At 40.6% G+C, this 20,519-nt stretch overlaps 1 protein-coding gene across 1 annotated transcript in view; it reads right to left on the bottom strand.

The window, feature by feature from the left end:
* Positions 1–20,519, bottom strand: part of DNER (delta/notch like EGF repeat containing) — a 321,696-nt gene that overhangs the window by 170,117 nt on the left and 131,060 nt on the right. The gene's annotated exons all lie outside the window — the stretch shown is intronic.

Below are 20,519 nucleotides of genomic sequence, written 5' to 3'. Positions count from 1 at the left end.
AAGTTTATTCAGAGAAGTGAGAAAATGCATAAGCAAAGGAAAACCGTCAAACAAGACCAAATAACAATAGTTTAGTCATTAAACAAAGTCAAGGACCTTAAGTTCCTCTTCAAGGGCTATAGATAATATTCTGAGCCGTATCCTCTGAGCTGCCTTATAGATACTGAAAGCCCCACCAGGTGGAAGAAGTTAACTACGTGATGATCAGGATATAGCCACGACATAAGTTGCCACAATTCCGAGAACTGGCTTCAAAGAATTGGGAACAAACCGACTCCAGAACGGAAGGTGAACTGTCCTTAAAACAACCAAGATGACGCCGATCAGACCACCGCATGACCGATTTCAAGATGACGGTCAGAGCTGACTGTGCGGTTTCTACATGTAGCCCTCTCCCTCCCTCTGCCTATATACCCCTGAAACTCCCCTTTAAAAGCTCTTGCCCCTGACTGTCAGTGGGGAGTCCACCACCACCACCCACCACCCCTGCTGTGGCCGGCCACCAAAATAATGTAAACTTTCCTTTCCACCAACCTTGCCTTTTTATTGGCTTTAGAGCGGCAAGCAACCTGACCCCACTTTCTGTAACAACATGACTGAGAAATTAACATGTAACTCGTTTAAGCCACTGTATTCGCGCGGTCTCTCCATTACAACAGCTTAGACTGCACCTTGACCAACACAGGCCTGCAAAGGAACCACATCAAACTCCTTCCCCTGTGCTGCATCCCCCCACCCCTACCACTTGACTCAGCAGGAATCACCATTTAGCTACGACTTACTGTTCCAAACTGACAACATACTAACTCCATCACTTCCCCCCTCCCTCCTCTTCCTTAATTTTTACGAGGCAGGGTTGGCCATCAAAGTGGCTCAGCTTATATCAGACACAGGAAGAGTAGGAGGGAATTGAGCACCAGTTTCGGAAAAAATACTTAATATTATTCCTTTAATCACACAGGGATATTATAAATATATATATTAACAGATGAGATATTCTAGAATTGGATTTTAACATTTTATGTACTCTGTATATAGTATATGTTTCACATTACAGAAGTGGGTAATTGTCCACCATATCTATCCATTAATTCCAAGTGAATGCGTCCTGATTAGCGGCTTTACAGTAAATACTAAAACGAGTAACCACGTGCTGACATGAGGGTAATGGGAGATTATACCAGGCTCTACCACCAGGTGGTCTGAGTTCTTACCAGCTCTGTGACTTTGGGAGAGATATTTACATCCTTCATGCCTTGGATTCCTTCCCCCGAAATAGAGATAATAACACTACCTATTTTTTACCGTGGTTGTTACGATTAAAGATCTTAACATGGGCAAAGGTTTTAATACAGTGAAGCCTATGATAAGGACTCTATAAATCATTATAATTATCGTCATCCCCACCATTGTGTCAGTTAGCTTGGGCTGCTACAGCAGAATACCATAAGCTGGGTGACTTAAACAATAAATATTTATTTCTTACAGTTCTGGAGGCTACAAGTCTGAGATCAGGGTGCCCGCATGGTCAGGTTCTTGAGGAAGACACCTCTTCCTGGTTTACAGATAGCTGTCTTTTCTCTGTACCCTCACGTGGTGGAGAGAAAGTGCTGGTCCCTTCATCTCCTTATCAAGGCACTAATCTTACAATGAGGGCTCCATCATCATGCCTCAATCTAACTCTAATCACCTCCCAAAGGCGCCACTTCCAAATACCACTTACTGGGGGTGAGGGTTTCAACATATAAATTTGGGAGAATAGGGACACAAACATTCAGTCCCTAGCAATCAACATCACCATCATCACTACCATTATCACCATCATCATCGTTATCATCACCTCCGTCATCGCCATCACCACCACCAACGTCATTATCATTATTACCACCATCACCACTACCATCCACAGCAATACCGACAAACAACATCTATTTAAAGTTGGGTCCTGAATGAAACTTAGACTTGTGTAGGTCTGAAAAAAAGGCTCTGGGAAAGTATGTCCCCTGAGGAAACAGCAGAGCCAAGATGCAAGCAAGAAGGTCATTTAGAGAGTCGAAACTTTGAAATAAATTTTTATTTAATTATTGCTACTTTAAAAAATTATACCTAGGATTTTAAGATAATGTCCAAATAAAAGTACGTTCATAATAATGTGACTGAGGTTATCTGTCACATTTTGAATAATTCATGCCTAGGTTCTATTTTAAAAAGCTAAGCTCTAGGCTTTACTTAAAGTTGTAATATATATATATATGTATTTTTTATATATATACACACACATATATATGGGTGAATAAATGACGTATGGCTACAATTTATAGGATTAAAAGACATTTTTTTTTAAGAAGTATAACCAGCAATAACACAAGAGACACTGGCCAATACAATGACATAATGTTATAAAATATTCAAATTATAAAAGCCTCTTTTGAAGCAAAATTTTCAGCTAAGCCTGTCAAATCTCTCTATGTGCCTATTTTGGGCATTAAGTAATCTCCATTTAGAAAAAAAAATTCTCATTGCATATGAAAACCACTTCCGAATTGGACACATTTTTTTAATGCCAGTTCCTGAATACCCATTGGTAGAACATGAAAAGTAATTTGTGTTTTCCTTTGAAATTTTGTTGGCTCACACAGAATACACAACTGAAATTCCTCATTTATTTAATCTCTTTTTCAATGTCTATCTGATCACCCTTTCATAATCAGTTAGAATTACATGACTTAATCTTCCATTAGTACACTTTCAACTCATCAACTACTAGTAAATCAATTGCTAAATTACTGTAGAATTCATATACAATGAACGTCCATCACGTCCAGTCATTAATACCCAATGAATGAATCCTGATTAATGACATTATCATGAATGCCAAAATAATTAATCACTTCTCTGTGCTGATGTGAGGGTAATGGGAGATTATAAATGCACAGCTAATCGGGGCTGCAGATGACTTTATAACATTAGGAAGCCAGGGGATCAGGTCTTCAGAGGAGCTAACGTGAAAAGCTGTTGATTGACATGTTTATCTTCTTGGCTGCTGTGAACACGATCTTGTGATTACCTTTGTTCTATTACATATCTTTGCTCCGCTTTGATTCAAAACCCCACATTTAAGTGGCCACCGACAAGACTACCTGGTAACTTCAAGGTCATATGGAAGATGTGACCTGAATTTACAAGTGTTTGGTGAGATTTCTAATTGGAGATGCATTTGCTTCTTGAATTATGCACAACAACTTTATGTTTATGTGCGGGTATTTATTGCACTAAAAATAGAATGAGCCAGTGTATTTCAATAATGCCCCAATGTGTGCCATGATTTGAGGGAAAAAAAAAATTGGGAGGTATGGAGAGGTTGACTCCAATTCAGCCTGTTTGGCTGGGCTATTTCTAGCTCCTATTAGCATTTTCATCACAAGAAGAGTCACACGGTCTGTCCTCAAGATGCTCAGAGGCAGCCTTCCCTACCTGCTTCATTTTCAGGAGCTCCAAGAAGGTCTCCACGACTAGGGCCCTCTCCTATCTGGCTCACAAACCCCTGGAATCAGAATTACCCACAGAGTTTATTTAATAAACTGTTATTTCTGCTCCACCCTGACCCAGTGAAGCAGAATCTCTGGGGATGTGGCCACAGATGCCTGTGGGTTTACCACTCCCCCAGATGTCTGACTGCCAGGTATGGAAGCTGCTGTCTTAAGAATGACTTCTTTTCTGCCAAGTTAAAATGCACGTATTTCAGTAGGGACCTTACACGGGACGAATGTGTTTATCAGCTCCTTCCCTTCAACGGCTCCTCACGGCCACTAGGATCTTCACGCCGTCTCCAGAGCCCAGCATGTGAGGACATTTGACCCAGCCTCCGTCTCCACCACATCTTCCCCTCTCTCCCCCTTGCTCTCTGAGCTCCAGCTTTGTGGCCTTACTGCAGTTCCTCTGAAGCTATGCATTCTCTCCAGCCACAGGGCCTTCGCACATGCAGTTCCAGCTTTCTGCCTGGAAAAGTTTTCTCACTGCCTCATTAATAGCTCAGCCAAGTCATTTTCCTTCAAGGTAGCGATCCCCACTGCCCCAAGGTTAGGTCAGATTTTTATTATCTACTACACTCACAGCACGTGTGCTATCACAGTTGGCATTTCCTATTTATTTGTAGAATTATTTCCTGATTACCTGTCACCCCATTAACACATAAAATTCACGAGGGCCGAGATTTTTGTTTGTTTTGTTCATTGCTCTATTGCCAGTGCCAAGCAGGTAGCTAACTCAGTAGGTACTCAATAAATATTCTGGGGAGGAAAGAAAGGGGGGAAAGGAGGACAAGCAAGCTGAGTGTGGTGCCAGCTAATGCTGGATAAAAGAGGGACAAAGGAGTGAAGAGGAACAAAGAAAAGAAAGCTGGTAGTGATGGAGACCAACTTCCCTGATCTCCTGCTCTATAGCTCACGGCCTCCGTGGATGCAGTGATCAATAACAGTACTCAACAGGAGCTGAGTGGCTTTAATCTCAGCCAGTAGCTGCATGAACACAGAGCCCCAAACCAATTTAGGAGGCAAGCCTCATGCTAAACCATGCCCTACTCCAGACTACAAACAATACCACCAATCATCCTGCTTCGGGGGCTTTACCAAGAAAGAATGAATTACAGATTGTCCCAGTTCCCAATCAACTCTCTTCCGAAATTAAATTCTTTAGTTCAATGTTACCGTCAGCTCAGTGGGCTGAAAAGGGTTTCCTAAATCTGTCCCAGAACAGATTTTATTTACGCTTCAGTCTTTACGAAAGTCCTGGGAATACTATCCGATCATCGATTCTTTCTGTAGCAGTCAATGTAGCAAATTAAAAATTCTCTCCGTCTCCCTTAGAACCTTTACTGTTCGAAATCCCAATCTAACTGTGTTTGGACAGGCTGCCTTCACTACTGGAAAATCTAACAGGAATCGCAGTATGTAAGGCAGAGGTCCAATACAAAACAAAACAAAACGGACCTTTGTTCATCTGTTCCCATCCGAAACAAAGAAAGAATGATTGGACAGATCACGTGGGCCTCCGTCTTCTCGAGCTGCCATTTCTAACGCTGAGTGTAGGCCCGCCCTGGTTGAGGGGCTGCCTGCCACCACAGGAGAAGACCCAGCCCCCCACTGTGAAATTCAAGCTTTTGGAATCAGGCTTGTATGCAGAAGCCAATCACACTTTCATATTCTAAAGGAAATGCTTCTTAAAATAAAAACTTAATACAAAATTAATTCATTAATTTGCTGATTGTTTTGCATTCATGAATGTTATGTACTATATTCTCCATGTAAATACTAGCATTATTTCCAATTCTAAAAACTCTGTTTCTTTCCAAACTAACTGCTCAGTCTTATGGGTCCCCAAATGCTCCCTCCTACCTGCTCCAAGCTGTATACCTTTTTATAGTTATCCACCTATCAAGTCCTTTAAACCACATATGTGCATATACACATCTTTGCATCTCTGTATGGGTGAATCTATGTACAAGTGTGCATCTGTATATGTGTATATACACAAATGAGCATACGTGTGTGTGCACATGCAACCACGTGTGTCTTATACATACCTATGTGCACCTCTGTGTGTACATATGCATGATGGATGGACGTAGGGGTCTGTGCATCTACATAGCTCAACAATGTATTCTTTTTTTTTAATATGTAGTTATATATTTATTTATTTACTTTGGCTGCACTGGGTCTTAGTTGCGACATGCAGGCTTCTTAGTTGAGGCATTCATGCGGGATCTAGCTCCCCGACCAAGGATTGAACCCGGGCTCCCTGCATTGGGAACACGGAGTCTTACTCACTGGACCACCAGGGAAGTCCCTCAACAACATACTCTATAAAATAAGATCGCGTGCACAAAATCTAAAACAAGCCCAAACCAAATGTTTCCGAGGGCCGTTATTCCCTTGCAGGAGGTCTGTCTGATTAAATCTCCAGGACAGTTGATTCTGACCCTTCATCTTCACCACCAAAAGTTACTCCACAGTTTTCACCATATTATCCCACCACCACTGTCACAACCTGCACTTCTCCTGCTGTAAAACTTGTTCACCACTGCCTACAAGCTAAATACAAACCCCTTGGCACAGTATGCAACCTCCTTCACTGTCTAGCTTATGCATCCTAACCGTTTCCTAATTTTCCATGCTTTATTGAAATCTGCTGCTCCAGCCAAATTGATCTGCTATTTTGAAACACACGCATCCTCCCTTGCACATCATTGTTCACACCACTTTTCTTATCCCGAATGTCTTTCCCTCTCAAACTGACTCCGGAGTTCAAGGCCAAGCTCAAGATATACCTCAAGTCTAAAGGTGAACTTTCCCCTTAGTGATGACTCTGCCATTCTGCATTCATGTAGCCCTTACACTGACTGTATAATTCACCTGATAAATTTAATATACACTCCTTTATCTCCTCATTTGTCACTTTATGTGGAACATCATCTCAAAATCATTAATATCTAGCAGGAGAAACAATGACTTATTATATGGATATTTACAATCTTTCTCTTACTTCCATTTCTCATGGGGAAGGACTCTTACTTCTTGGGTCAGTTCCCAGGCAAGTTCTTTGTAGTGAGAACCTAGGTAATGGGCAAGACAGAGAGAAGAAGTAAAAACAAACAAGCAGAGAAGCTACACTGATACACAAAATAAAGAGATGCAATAACAGGAAGAGAAAGGAGGAAAAGCCTCAAAGGCTGGGTGTTGGGCTGAGATTCTGGGGAGCAGACGTTGAGAGTGGGAGAGAGAATTTCACAAAGCAAGTGTCAAACACACAGAGACTATTAAGAGAGCAGTGAGGAGGAGATAAGATTGATAAGATTTTTGCTGCACAACAGAAATGCATTTTCCCCACTCCTATTCATATTGCCTCAAAAAGATGAATGAAGATTTAAAGTGTTTTTAATTCATTTTTTGGCTACTGGATTTTGTTTATTCGAATGTAACTCTATGAACAAGACTGAGCCACAGGATGACAAAATTTATCTGGGTTACGTATGAGTATGGAGTATGTCCTGCTTGCCTGGAGGCTAAAACCCCTCAAAGTCAGGAGTTGGGATCTTCTATGTCTTTGTATTCACTGTCCTGAACACTGTGTCCTACACATGGTAATTAATCAACAAATAGTTGTTGATGATAAACAGGGCTGTGGATAAATGCACAGATGATGCAGATCCTGTTTTCTCACATGGTCATGTTCCAGAGGCTGTCATCTGTTATTAGTGATGTAGCCAAACAGTATTTGTCAGTGTATTTATTTAAGGAGATTTTCCATTTGCCTACCAAGCAAATATAACTTTTGTAGGTCAAACTCACAATTACAGCATTAAAACAGGACAGCCAAGAGAGCATTGTACTTGTTAAGGATGCGTGTGAATACCAAAAATATCATGGCATTCAATACCCAAATGCCAAGAGACAGCACTAAAGAGGAGAAAAGAGGAGACAGCAAGAGCGTCTTTTTGAAATTCAATCCTAATTATTTATATTCCTCACCAACAACCAGATAACCTTCTCCAGCTGACATGCCCTATTTCAGTCCATTTACTTGCTACTCTCAGTTTGATAACCAAGATCTTTGTGAAAAACAATTACAACTACCATGATTTTGTGTCAAAATCAAATGATCATCTCTAAAGCATCCCTGGTAGTTTTTCCAAATGTATGTCTTTTCTGGAAAACCCTCTGCCCCATTCTCATGGAAGAATTCTGACCTCATAAGAAGTGCATGATAAAAGGAACTTAACTATCTATCTCCAGGATATTGAAGTGGGAAAGCAAAATAATTTAAGAGAAGGAGGTGGAAATGGAATCAGGGGTTGTAGTCTTGTGGAATATATTAGTAGGTGTTTTTTGCTTAGCATTAAATGGGAGAAACATCACTAGAACCTGACGATGTGGTAGGGACCGTGAGAGCAGCAACCCCATGTTCATTCCCCATCCTCCTGTCCCCATTTTACTTTCACTCTGATGTGCAAACTCAATGCTATAATGAAACCATTACATTTACCATACTTTGAGGTGTAAATGCAATATTGTAATGAAACCACTTTGAATATCTTCCGCTTAAAGAGATTTGTACTGTCCTTTTTCTGGAAACTGATAATGACCACTTTTCTCCTCGAGGAGATCCCTAAATGTTTCAGACCGTTAAGGATGCTGCTAAGTGGTATATGTAAATTTCCAGCTGGATCTAGTTAAAAGCATCTGGTCAAAATTGATGGAAGGGGGACAAGGCACAATTCCAAAGATAAACTGGCTATCCTGAGGGAAAACTGGAAGAAGGACGAATTGATAATATATTTTAATTTGTCATTAAAATGTGCATTGATCCAGTAAATTTCATACCTGGGAATGTAACCCAAATAGATCACCAGAAAAGATACAAAGACGAGGTTATCATGATGTTTGAAATTCTGTCTAAAGAGGCAAAAGAAAGGAGGAAACGAAGGAAATAATTGCCTAACAATAGCATATTGATTAAATCATAGTGCATTGATTCAGTGGAACTCTATACGGTCATTAAGAAGAATACTAAGTTTATATCGATTTACACAAAAGAATGTCAATGATGCATTAAGTGAAAAAAAGCAAGTAACCAGACAGCCCATGAATGTGTTCTGTTTCCAGAAAAAAAGCATGTATGTACATGCACACACTGTCATATAAAGAAAGTATCTGGAAGGAAATACCACAAAATGCAAACACTGGTTGTCAGTGGCGGATGGGGAATTACAGAAAGTACATTTCAGTTTTTCTTATTCTTGTATGCATTACTTTTATGATAAGAAATAGACACTAGAGCCTTCTTTTATTTTCCAAAGGAGAGTAAATTGGAAAATTACATTCTGGCGAGAAAAAACCATACTCCCTTATGTTTATATATTCAGCCTTGATAATCAATCTCTCACTTTCTCTCTCTCCCCCCACTCCCATTCTTCTCCCACCTCTCTTCTTCACGTTCCCTCCCTCTCTCCCTCCCCTCCCCTTTGGAAAGAAGAAACAGAAGAGATCTTACGGAGAAGCAGAAAGTGGACTGTAAAAAAGGCAATGAAAGAATTTACTTTCTCATTTGAAATGTGCACTGACAGAAACTTAGAAAAACTTTTAACAGTAAACTGGCAAAGCCCTGAGAAGGTTTGTCTTTAAGTTAAAAGAAGCGGGGAAAAAATTTTTTTTAATATTTTAATCAAATTCTGTGGATAAGATTTGGGTTAAAATTCACATTATCGATTAAGTAAAAAGGTACTAGTTAACAAGAAGTTCTTAAAAATATAAAAATAATTTTATTTATTATTTAATGTTTCCAAATTAATCTATAAGTAAAAAGCACTATCTTTATTTTTAAATAAAGGGCTGAGAGGAGAGAAAAAGAATGGGAAGGCAGAATGGGAAGGGGGAGAGAGGGAGAGTTTATGGTTATAAAGATATACCTTGAGTTTGCTTCTGAAAACCACTTAATGCATTAGGCCCACATTTTAGGAGAATTACCTGCAGCCTCTCTGCTCTCCTTTTTTATTTATCTATTTTTTATTGAAATATAATTGACATATAACATTGTATCAGTTTCAGGGGTACAACAAAGTGATTTGATATTTGTATATACTGCAGAATGATCACCACAATAAGTCTAGTTAATATCCATCACCATACAGAGTTACACATTTTTTTCTTATAATGAGAAATTTTAAGATCTACCCTCTTAGCAACTTTCAAACATGCGATACGGTATTATTAACTATAGTTGCCATGCCGTGCTTTACATCGCCAGGGCTTACTTATCTTCTAACTGCAGGTTTGTCCCTTTTGACCCCCTTCATCCATTTCACCCACCCCACACCCCATCCACTGCCTCTGGCAAAACCACCAACCTATTTTCTGTAGGCCAGCAATCTGCCTTTCTACGAAGCCAGATTCCAGAGGCTGTCTTGAAGGGCAGGAGAAATGTCTCATTTATCTTCACTCACCTGCCCCAATTCCACCACAACTTGACCAACCAATGCTCAACAGGGCCCAGTGAATATTATACTGTCAACTCTAAGGACCATGTGTGTTTCTAATAGATTTTTTTAAAAACAATGCCTGGTTTATCACCACAATCAAGAGGTACCAATAAATAAATGATGCTGACCATGACAATATTTAGGAAGATAGCAGAGCACTGAAGTTCAAAGCCAACTAACAACCAAAAATCCTAATATTCATTACCAATGATAAAAAGATCATGGGCCTCCCTGGTGGCGCAGTGGTTGAGAGTCCGCCTGCCGATGCAGGGGACGCGGGTTCGTGCCCCGGTCCGGGAGGATCCCGCGTGCCGCAGAGCGGCTGGGCCCGTGAGCCGTGGCCGCTGGGCCTGCGCGTCCGGAGCCTGTGCTCCGCAACGGAGAAGCCGCAACAGTGAGAGGCCCGCGTACCGCAAAAAAAAAAAAAAAGATCAAAAAGAATAATACTGATTGCTAGTAATATTGAAATGTGGATTCAATTTAAGTAAAACTTAAATGTAACAGAAAACTCCCAACTAGACAAATGTGAGCTATAACAATTTCAACTAAATTATGCTGTTCAGGACAGCCTTATACTTCTGCTTCTGTTCTCTTCCAACTATTGCCTTTATTTGAACATTCCCAAGTTTTTTTCCCCCCCTGTTTCAGGGAGTTCAATAGACCATATTCAACTGTGGCTTTAAGATGAGCAATAAAAGGTGAAATATTTGCATTTTCTTTGTTAAATCTTAAGCATTAAGCAAAAGCTGTATGTTAATGATGCTATAGCTGGCATCCTTTCCAAACTTCCTTTGACTATTTTACCCCTGGCCTCCAGAGCAAGATATCTTAAAGGACAAAGTGCAAAATGTAGCTTTCCCAAAAGGACGATGAAAAGTTTCTTTCTTTCCCTTTTTTCTTCATTTGATCCTCTACTTTTAATGTAATAAAGGGGGGTAAAGTTTAAGTGTCACGGAGATGGGTTGTGAAAACTTACAAAGAATTCTTCAGGTTAACATTTGCAACTGGAATTTTTCTTCACATGGCATTTACTGAGCAGAATAACTGTTACATATGAACAAAATTTAATCACTCAGGTGATCATGTGACCATCATAGTGCGAGGAGCTATGACATGGTTCCTTCTCTCTAGAAGTTTACAGTCTAATTAAAGATATAAAATCAACATACAAAAAGATCAAAGAGGAAAGGAATATTCAGATGCTGAGTTGTACGATGCTGGCTGCAAACGTGATTATCAAAGGGGTTGGTGAGACTTAAGTGGCTGGAAAAGTGAGGATTTTATAAAGGAGTTGGAAGAAGGGAAAGGAGACAGGACTGGGAAAAAATGATGCCAGCTACATAGAGAGAGAAATAAGTGGGAAACTTGCAGGATTGGGGTTAGATGAACATCTGGAAAGGGTGACCAGCAAGCCAAACCACACGACTCAGAAGGGGGAAAAGACAGCTCCACTCCGGGCTGGCATCAATGTGCAAGAGCTGGGGGTGGTCCAGGCAGAACTGCTGCAGTTTAAGGAAGACAGGGTCCAGACCACAGAGACGAGGGCCTACCATGGGCAGAGAAGCCGGACAGGGTGATAGCCCTGAAGGGGAACTAGAGACAGTGCGGCCTTACGCCTGCAGGAAATTAGATTTCACAGCTGAAAGCTGGAGGAGGTTCAATACTTCTGGGCTTAGAGAGGAAGATTCCAGCTCAATGTACAGCCAAGGGGCCAGGGACCTCAGAGCCCCAGATTTGGATGGTAAGATGTATACTCCATCCACCTCCACCAATAAGAGTTCATAAAATACTGCAGGTTTGTTGGAGAGTGACCTGGAGACTGAAGGCTTCATGTAACTAAGCAGGTCTAGAGAAGGCAGGTTCAGACACTACGAGAATGAAAGGGGTGATTTCAGATAGTCGGGCAACAACCTGTGTACAAGAAAGATGAGTTAAGACATGTCAGAGAATCAACCCTGCTTTACTGGTTCAGAGCTATGATGCAAATACCCATCCCTATACTAATGGGTCTAAAAAATACCATACTCAATGAAGATATCATCAAGGTCTAGTAAAGAGTATTCAGAAATTTTAAGTGCCCCAATTAATACCTTATTTCCTTATATCCTAATTCATTCTAGAAGGTCTGAGGGACTTACAGAAAATGAATACCATTAAATAGTGAAATACAAATTAAAATGGACATCAGAGCCAGGAAAAATATAACTTGAGTGCATGCAAGAGAGCTAGGCAGGCCATAAAGTCTTCACAGTTGCAAGAGTTGAATTATCAATCTGGCTCTGCATCTCCCAGTGGCCTTTTCCAACAAGTAAGAGGAAAACTTATACTTATATAAGCAGCTTTTACTCCACATGGGAATTCTTTCTTCTGACATGTCCTGGTCTACACCTGGCCCTCTTCCCACCCCCTTTCCTACCACCCTGAGTCTTCCACAGGCAGTCAGGTCCTGGGGGCTCCACATGGCCCTCATGGCCAGGGACTGGCCACAGGGAGCTTAGAGGTGGAGAAGCACAGCAGGTGGGGAGGGGCAGTGTCTGGCCTATTTACCTCCTGATTCCTTTTAACTCCTGAGCAAGAAACACAAGAATTCATCAAAAAAATGGCTGAGATAAAGTAAGACCCATCCAGAGACCTGATGCCTAAATTGCTAAGAAATAGGCACAGGCAAAAAAATTAATATTGGTCATTATGCATGGCTTCAGGGAGCTCTCCGGCCAAACTATGATGTTGAAAAAAATCTCCTGGGGCTTCCCTGGTGGCGCAGTGGTTGGGAGTCCGCCTGCCGATGCAGGGGACACGGGTTCGTGCCCCGGTCCGGGAGGATTCCACATGCCGCGGAGCGGCTGGGCCCGTGAGCCATGGCCGCTGAGCCTGCGCGTCCGGAGCCTGTGCTCCGCAGCAGGAGAGGCCACAGCAGTGAGAGGCGCACGCATCGCAAGAAAAAAAAAAATCTCCTGTCCCTACTTTTCTATTGGAACATTTTCCCCTTTGAATACTGCCTACCACCCTTACCCCAACTAGGGAGGTCCTCATGGTGTCCCCTGGCTTTTGGGAGCACTTTTGCCCAAATCCCTCTTTTCATCAAGTTTACAGTATGAGACACTCCAACTCCAGCTAAACTACTTTTGAAACTTACATTTTAAAGGACAAGGTTCACAGGAATAGTTTACCCAGAAGGGATGGGACAGAGAGAGGTCAACAGTAAGAAACTAGAGCTTTATTAAAAGATTCTGAAAGACTACCTGAAAAATCACATCGAAGTCTAGACTTCCTTTACCTGTTGAGGATAAACAGAGAACCCAGGAAATAAAACTCACACCTTGCGCACTTAACTTTAAATGTATTTTTAAGATAAGAGGCAGCTGGAGGAGTGGGTGGGATTTTCTAAGGTTCTGTTATGTGCCTGTTGAAATTAAAGTCTATTTCCAGTTGTGATGGCCATTAGATGATGTTTAGCACTATTATTAAACTCTCTTAATGACACACACTCTTGGGCCATCAAATTGTCATGCATTGCCCTTTGTACAGCCAAGAAGAATCCTTTGCCTGCCCTGTCATGCCCCCGCCCCACCCACACCTGCTCCACCCCCAGCAAAGTTACCTGCTCCTTCCTCTTTGACACGCCACTTGTCTCCACCTTTGTTGCCCCTGCACTCAGGGACCACACCTAAATCACCTTGGCATTTCCAGGTGAGCACAGTGCCTGAGAAACAAGGCATGCAATGCAGATTTTCTAAAATAATAAGGAACTGAGTATTTCCCACAGCCCTGCGGCCTAAAAATGTAAATAAATAAAACTAGGTTAAGTTCCCTGATTTGGAGATTTGGGAAGCAGGTAAATCAGTCAAAAGAAGTGTCACTGAATGAGCAGAGAATGTTGAAAATGTACACATTGTCAGATGATCACACACAGCTTAAAGAGTTGGTTCTAAAATTTTTAGAGACACAGATGTCTCTGAGAATCCACTGAAGTTTGGGCTTTCTCCAAAGAAAGATGCACAAACACATAAAAGTCTACAGTGCATTTTCAGGAGATTCATGGGATCCGTGAAGTGACCTTTGACCTCCAAAACTATTGCAAAACCAGGAGCCAACTGAGCCCAAATGAGGGACTTCTGCCTAAGAATAACAGCATCTGTTGGTTGTGTATTGAAAATTCTATTTTTTTAAACATGCCATTATAAACAGACTACAAAAGACTATGTCTCCAAGGAAGCATCATGATGCCAGTGAAAACAAAGGTAACAGGTAAGTCCCTAAAGATTTAAACCACTGGGGCTGTGAAAGTCCATTGCACCAGAGCCATCTTATTACCTCAATCAAAGTCTTAACCCTCATTGTACTTGCTCAAGTACTGGGTAATTTCTCCTTATTTCTCAAGAGAAGAAAATCAACAGAATGCACTGCTTTACAAATAATTTTGCAAGACAAGAATCTTTTTCAACTGGATATTTAGAATCAAGGAAATTTAAAGCACTCTACAGGTGTCACAAAAGGGTCATGGGCAGACTGGGAACATTTCTAATCCAGTTAAGATGGCAGTTACAAAGACCTGGAAGTCACTGATTTCCAGAGCTCTGTGGCTAATCTACTAGCTATAATCTTGAAGATGTGATCCCAGCTCCAAGACCACCACTGTTCATTCCTTTGTGAAGTTAAAGTGGATCTAAAGGTACAAGAGCAGCTTTTTAGTAGATCATAAACGATATACCATTGGTCTATATTTAACATACAATGTACTTCTTTTTACAATATAAATTAGACATAAAAATGTACTAAAAGCTGTAAGAAAGAATGGTACAAATGTGGTAAAAGTGATCAAAAAAGTAGTGGTTTATGAGCAGAAGAAGGGAATGAGGAAAGCAAAAAAAGGCAAATACAAGCAGCTCGACTACCAGAAAGAAAAGACTGGAGAGAGGATGAGCTGGATGGAAAGGAAAATAAATTCAAGGAAGAGGAGAGAGGCAAAATACCAGATTGAGGTAGCAACAAACACAGACCACAGAAGTGAAAAGTAGGGGAGGGGGCAGCAGCATTCCTCTGAGCAAGCGATCGACAAGAAGTATCAGTAAAGTACACGTGCCCTGCTGGGTTTTCTGATCAGAAGGAGAGTTAACTATGAGGATATTCCCGGATCGTCTGTGTGTTTGTAGGAAGTTGTAAGAATTTAAGGAGATTTGGGAATCCTTGTACAGCAGAATCTTTTGCTGGCTGTTTTCATCCTATACCACTCCAAGTGAGGAGAGTTTAAATGAGGTCTTGAAGCAGAGGAATGGATAAAAGAAGATGTGGTACATATCAACAATGGAATACTACTCAGTCATAAAAAAGAATGAAGTAATGCCATTTGCAGCAACATGGTTGGACCTAGAGATTATCATACTAAGTGAAGTAAGACAGACGGAGAAAGAAAAATATCATATGATGTCATTTATATGTGGAATCTAAAAAGATGACACAAATGAACTTATTTACAAAACAGAAACAGATTCACAGTCTTCAAAAACAAATTTATGGTTACCGAAGGGGAAATCTGGGGGCGGTGGGTAGGAGGGATAAATTAGGAGTTTGGGATTAACATGCACACACTACTATATATAAAATAAATAATCAACAAGGACCTACTGTACAGCACAGGGAACTCTACTTAATATTCTGTAATAACCTATATGGGAAAAGAATCTGAAAAAGAATAGATGTATATGTATGTATAACTGAATTGCTTTGCTGTACACCTGAAACTAACATAACATTGTAAATCAACTATACCTCAATATAAAATAAAAATTAAATTAAAAAAATAAATAAATGAGGTCTTGAGAGATTGATTTGGCCGTCTGAGGCATGGAGAGCATGGGAGGACAGGGAAGGTACAGGTGGGGATGGGACAAGTAGCAGGTGGCTGGAGCAGAGGTCCACCGTGTAGAATTGAGGGGAAATATGCCTAAGGGCAAGGGACGAGAAGAAATAAAAGCCTAGAGAAGGAGTCCAATGCAGCTTTTACCCTAAGAAAATGGAGACCTCCAGCAGCTTTCCAACACAGAGGCAACACACCAGAGGGCCGGTTTGGACCCCACCCCTGAGATGGTCCATCATGGCAGTGTCTCCAAGCAACCACAAGTAAAACAAAAGCAAAAAATGACCCACTTCAGACAGGGGAAGCCTCAGCTGCATTTCATGAAAATGCAACTGGAACAATGAATCTCCTACTTGGGAATCGAGAGCACTGGGTGAATGGATCCTCATGAGCACCCTGGGCACCTCCAGTGGAGCAGAAGATGCTAAACCAAGGTCGATTTAGTTCTTTGCCCCCAAAACACTGCATAAAGCAAAAAAGTTATTTGGAAGAGACATATTTAGGGAAGACAGAAGAGATAATTAAGAAGAGGGCAGAAGAGTTGAAGTTGGGTGACAGCACAGGAGGAAAGGGGCTGGTACACTGAGGCCCAGAGGGAAGAGCCACATGTTGTGTACAATGTTACATGACCTCTTTCTTCCCGTAAAAGAGGATAAATATTCATAAGGCCATGGTAGTGAAGGAAAACTGGAAAAAATTAAATGCACCAGAGCAAAGGGGAGGCAAAGGTAAATACATTCTCATCACCCGCAATGTGCAGGACATTAATGTGAGGCTCTCAGCAATAAATTTTAAAAAGAATATTTATGTGACATAGTGTTATATTCTTCAACTTATTTTTTTAAATTTAAAACTGTATCTTTGATTTTTTTTCTCCATCAAACATAATATGCTGACTTTTAAAATTGCTGCATGGTATCCCATTGTATACTACAGCTTAACTTTTTAATCATTCACTGCTCTATTGTTAGAGGTGCAGAACATCTGTACCTTTTTAAAAAAAATTTTATTGGAGTATAGTTGCTTTACTATAATGTAAATTTGTGTATTTGAAAACATTTGTATGCAATACAAAACTCAAAATTATTAATATTGGTTACTCAGAAAAGAAAGATGGAGTTTGACTGGGAATAATGATATTTATATTTTTAAAACAGCACTTTTAAATTTTCTGAATTGCTTATAACTATTATAATAAGAATGGGATCCTAGTAGTGTTTAAATAAAAGTATATAAAATAAAATTTTATTTTATTTAAAATAAAATAAAATTTTAAATAAAAGTATATAACATAAAATTTTAAAACATTTATGGAAAGCTGGTAATGGCAACCAAGTTTGCCTCTCAAAGACACAAAAGGGATTCCTTTGCTCTGTTGCAGAGAAATATTAAAACTCCTTAGGACCTTAGTTATGTAAGGGAATCTACAGAGAGTGAGGGAAAGAGAGGAGACAGTTCCTGAAAGGGCCTCAAGTTTCTTTCTAGGAAGGAGCAGTCATGACTAAACACAGCAGCACAACTCTGGAACTTTCTTCTCCCTTCAGCATGGAAGTTTTCTCCCACCTGCACTGGCATCACTTGGTTCATCCGTTGAATGAATGCCATTGTGTTCTTCAAAATAGTCTTTTGGTTCTTAGCTAAAAATGTATTCATGTCTATAGAGCCCAGTATTGTAAAAAAAAAAAAAAAAGTAATTATTATAAGAAGCTGCTTTAAAAAAATTAAACTCTCAAAAAGAGAGTTCAACACGTGTCAATGTAGTAAGCATAAGGCTTCCACAATGATTACAAAAGATAAATCTTGTTTCTTTACAATAAAAAGATTTTGTAAAAAGAAGTAGCTGGCCATGAGTAGGTGTTGCCAATTTATCATTGTGAGGAAGACAGCCATTCTCTCGAAAGGAGCTTGTGAAACAAGACTGCTATTTTTAAAAAGAATAACACTAAAAGAGGGTGAGCTCCATTACAAAGCCACATAAAACAGGAGGCTCGGGGCTCCCCTGGTGGCACAGCGGTTGAGAGTCCGCCTGCCAATGCGAGGGACACGGGTTCGTGCCCCGGTCTGGGAAGATCCCACATGCCACGGAGCAGCTGGGCCCGTGAGCCATGGCCGCTGAGCCTGTGCGTCCGGAGCCTGTGCTCCGCAACGGGAGAGGCCACAACAGTGAGAGGCCCGCGTACCGCAAAAAAAAAAAAAACAAAAAACAGGAGGCTCTAGTTAGGAAACTTAAAAAGATATCAGATCACAAATTTTCAAAGTGGAAAATAATGGTTTAGAGAAATAAAGGATCAAAATCATTGTCTCATCATAACCCAAAGTATAAGCTTTGAGAAAGAATTCCTTAATTTAGTTATTAACATATCAAATTTATTTTTGGAAATTATTCCTCTAAGGAACATTTCAAACCAAAGACATGTTTTTCCATGAAATTTTCTATTAGCAAAATGAACACAAATTATGCTGGAGTTCATAAAATTGCTTGTACCTCAAAAGAATAAATAAATATTAACACTGGAAAATCTTTCTTATTAATTTTCATCCCTGATATACTGATATACTCCCAACATATATACTCCCAATATCAGTCTAAATCATGGTTTTGTTAAAACCCAAAGTAGTATAAAATGTAAGGTAACATTTCGAATGTAAATATTTTGGTAAAATTAATGACATTTTAAAGAGTAGTGATAACTCATACATTTTCTTGAAATGTTAGCTCCATGTCACAGAACAGGCTAATCTACTAAAAAGAAAAACTTAAAAGATTAATATAAAATAAAATTGAAACTATGGATCAAAACATACAAACAGTTTCCTTTTAAATAAATTGTTACAACAGATATGGAAGCAAATAACAGTTACTTGTACTGGGGAGTAAAATTTAGATTTGACTGTTGACAACACTTCATCACACAATTTCTAACTAATAATCTAGTACTGTATCCATCTTAATAGCCAAAAACTGGTCCAAAGTTGAATACCGTCCCCTCTTTTATGAGCATGTCCATTCCCCAAGCTGATTTCTTTTTACCTTCTCTCTGCCCAATAAAATCCCTGCCCCCCACCCCCTGTTGGATTTCCGAAGATTGGGAAATGACCTTATCACCAGAGAAGGATCAAATATAAAATACAATATAAATTATACAGAGCTGAGCATTTCATTTTCCCAGTTTGTCATCATTATATTTGCATCAAACACATATCTTGGAGAATACACCTTAATGCTTCCATTTAATTTAGCAAAATATTTAGTGTACCTCAGGAAAAAAATTGTGAAAACAACCAAAAGCATCCCTAACATTTGTGATTTATATTTTCACATCCATTTTCATTAAACCCTTTCAACACCCCTGAGAGACAGGTGCTGCCTCTACCCGCTAGTTCCCTCATCCTCCAGGTGAGGACTGTTAGAATATATGATTGAACAGGACAAGGTATTAACAGCAGGATGCAGAGGGCCACTTGGGTGTACTGGACTGGAATGAGTAGAGTCTGAACTTGAGCTTGTATCTTTGAGTTGAGGCTGCAGGATGGAACAAGTCTGAACAAAGTCAGGAAGTTATCAGCATGGTAAGCGGCTAGAGTTACAAGTCCCAACCCCGGAATGAAGAAAACTGGCAGAATACAATCAGAATGCTAAACCAGGGGAAAGTACTCTGGAAACTGCCCAAGCTTAGCCCTTGAGGGGAGCCGGAGGAGGGGGTGGGGGGGTGAGGGGAAGGGTCAGGAGGAATCATACTTTCTGAAGGTCATCTTCCTCCAGGGCAGAGGAAACTAAAAACAGCTAATTGGACATGTGGTAGTTTAGAGAGAGGTAAATGACAGATTTAACCATGTTAGAGAAAATGTGAAAACTCAGAAGTGACCCATGGGGGAAGGTGGTGTGGGCAAGAGGGACCCCAAAGAGAGTTGTGACCCCCCCCCAAGTTATTCTGAGTCAGAGGTTCAGAAGTGATAAATCGTTTGCTCAGGTGCCGAGCCCAGGGCCCTGGGTCAGGCCAACATCAAGTGGAAACCAAGCTGCTTCTGAGACACCAACATTCAATGCCTCAAGTTGCCCACAGTTCTGGGAGAAAGAAGATTAAAGAGTCAAAAATGAAGCCGAGGACTTCCCTGGTGGCGCAGTGGTTAAGAATCCGCTTGCCAATGCAGGGGACACGGGTTCGAGCCCTGTTCTGGGAAGATCCCACATGCCACAGAGCAACTAAGCCTGTGTGCCACAACTACTGAGCCTGCGCTCTAGAGCCCGCGAGCCACAACTACTGAGCCCACGTGCCGCAACTACTGAAGCCCGTGTGCCTAGAGCCCATGCTCCGCAACAAGAGAAGCCACCACAATGAGAAACTTGCGCACCGCAATGAAGAGTAGCCCTCGCTCACTGCAACTAGAGAAAGCCCGCGTGCAGCAACAAAGACCCAACGCAACAAAAATAAATTAATTTAAAAAAAAAAAATGAAGCCGAGATTCACAGCATTAAATGCCAAAGACCACACATCTAGGACTCTTTGGCCAGAAGTGGGATACAGTCTCTGGATTTCAAAGCCTACAATTTTTCAATCTTGAGCCACACTGGAAATATTATCTTAGAAGCCAATTTTGATTATAAGAAAAACCTCACCTAAAATGCAG

Source organism: Delphinapterus leucas, chromosome 8, assembly GCF_059928025.1.
Source record: "Delphinapterus leucas isolate spDelLeu-1000000601 "Yukka" chromosome 8, BTC_Dleu_Yukka2, whole genome shotgun sequence".
Lineage (NCBI taxonomy): Eukaryota > Metazoa > Chordata > Mammalia > Artiodactyla > Monodontidae > Delphinapterus > Delphinapterus leucas.
The sequence above is the reverse complement of the archived record's forward strand: the minus strand, read 5'-3'. Positions and strand labels throughout refer to the sequence as shown.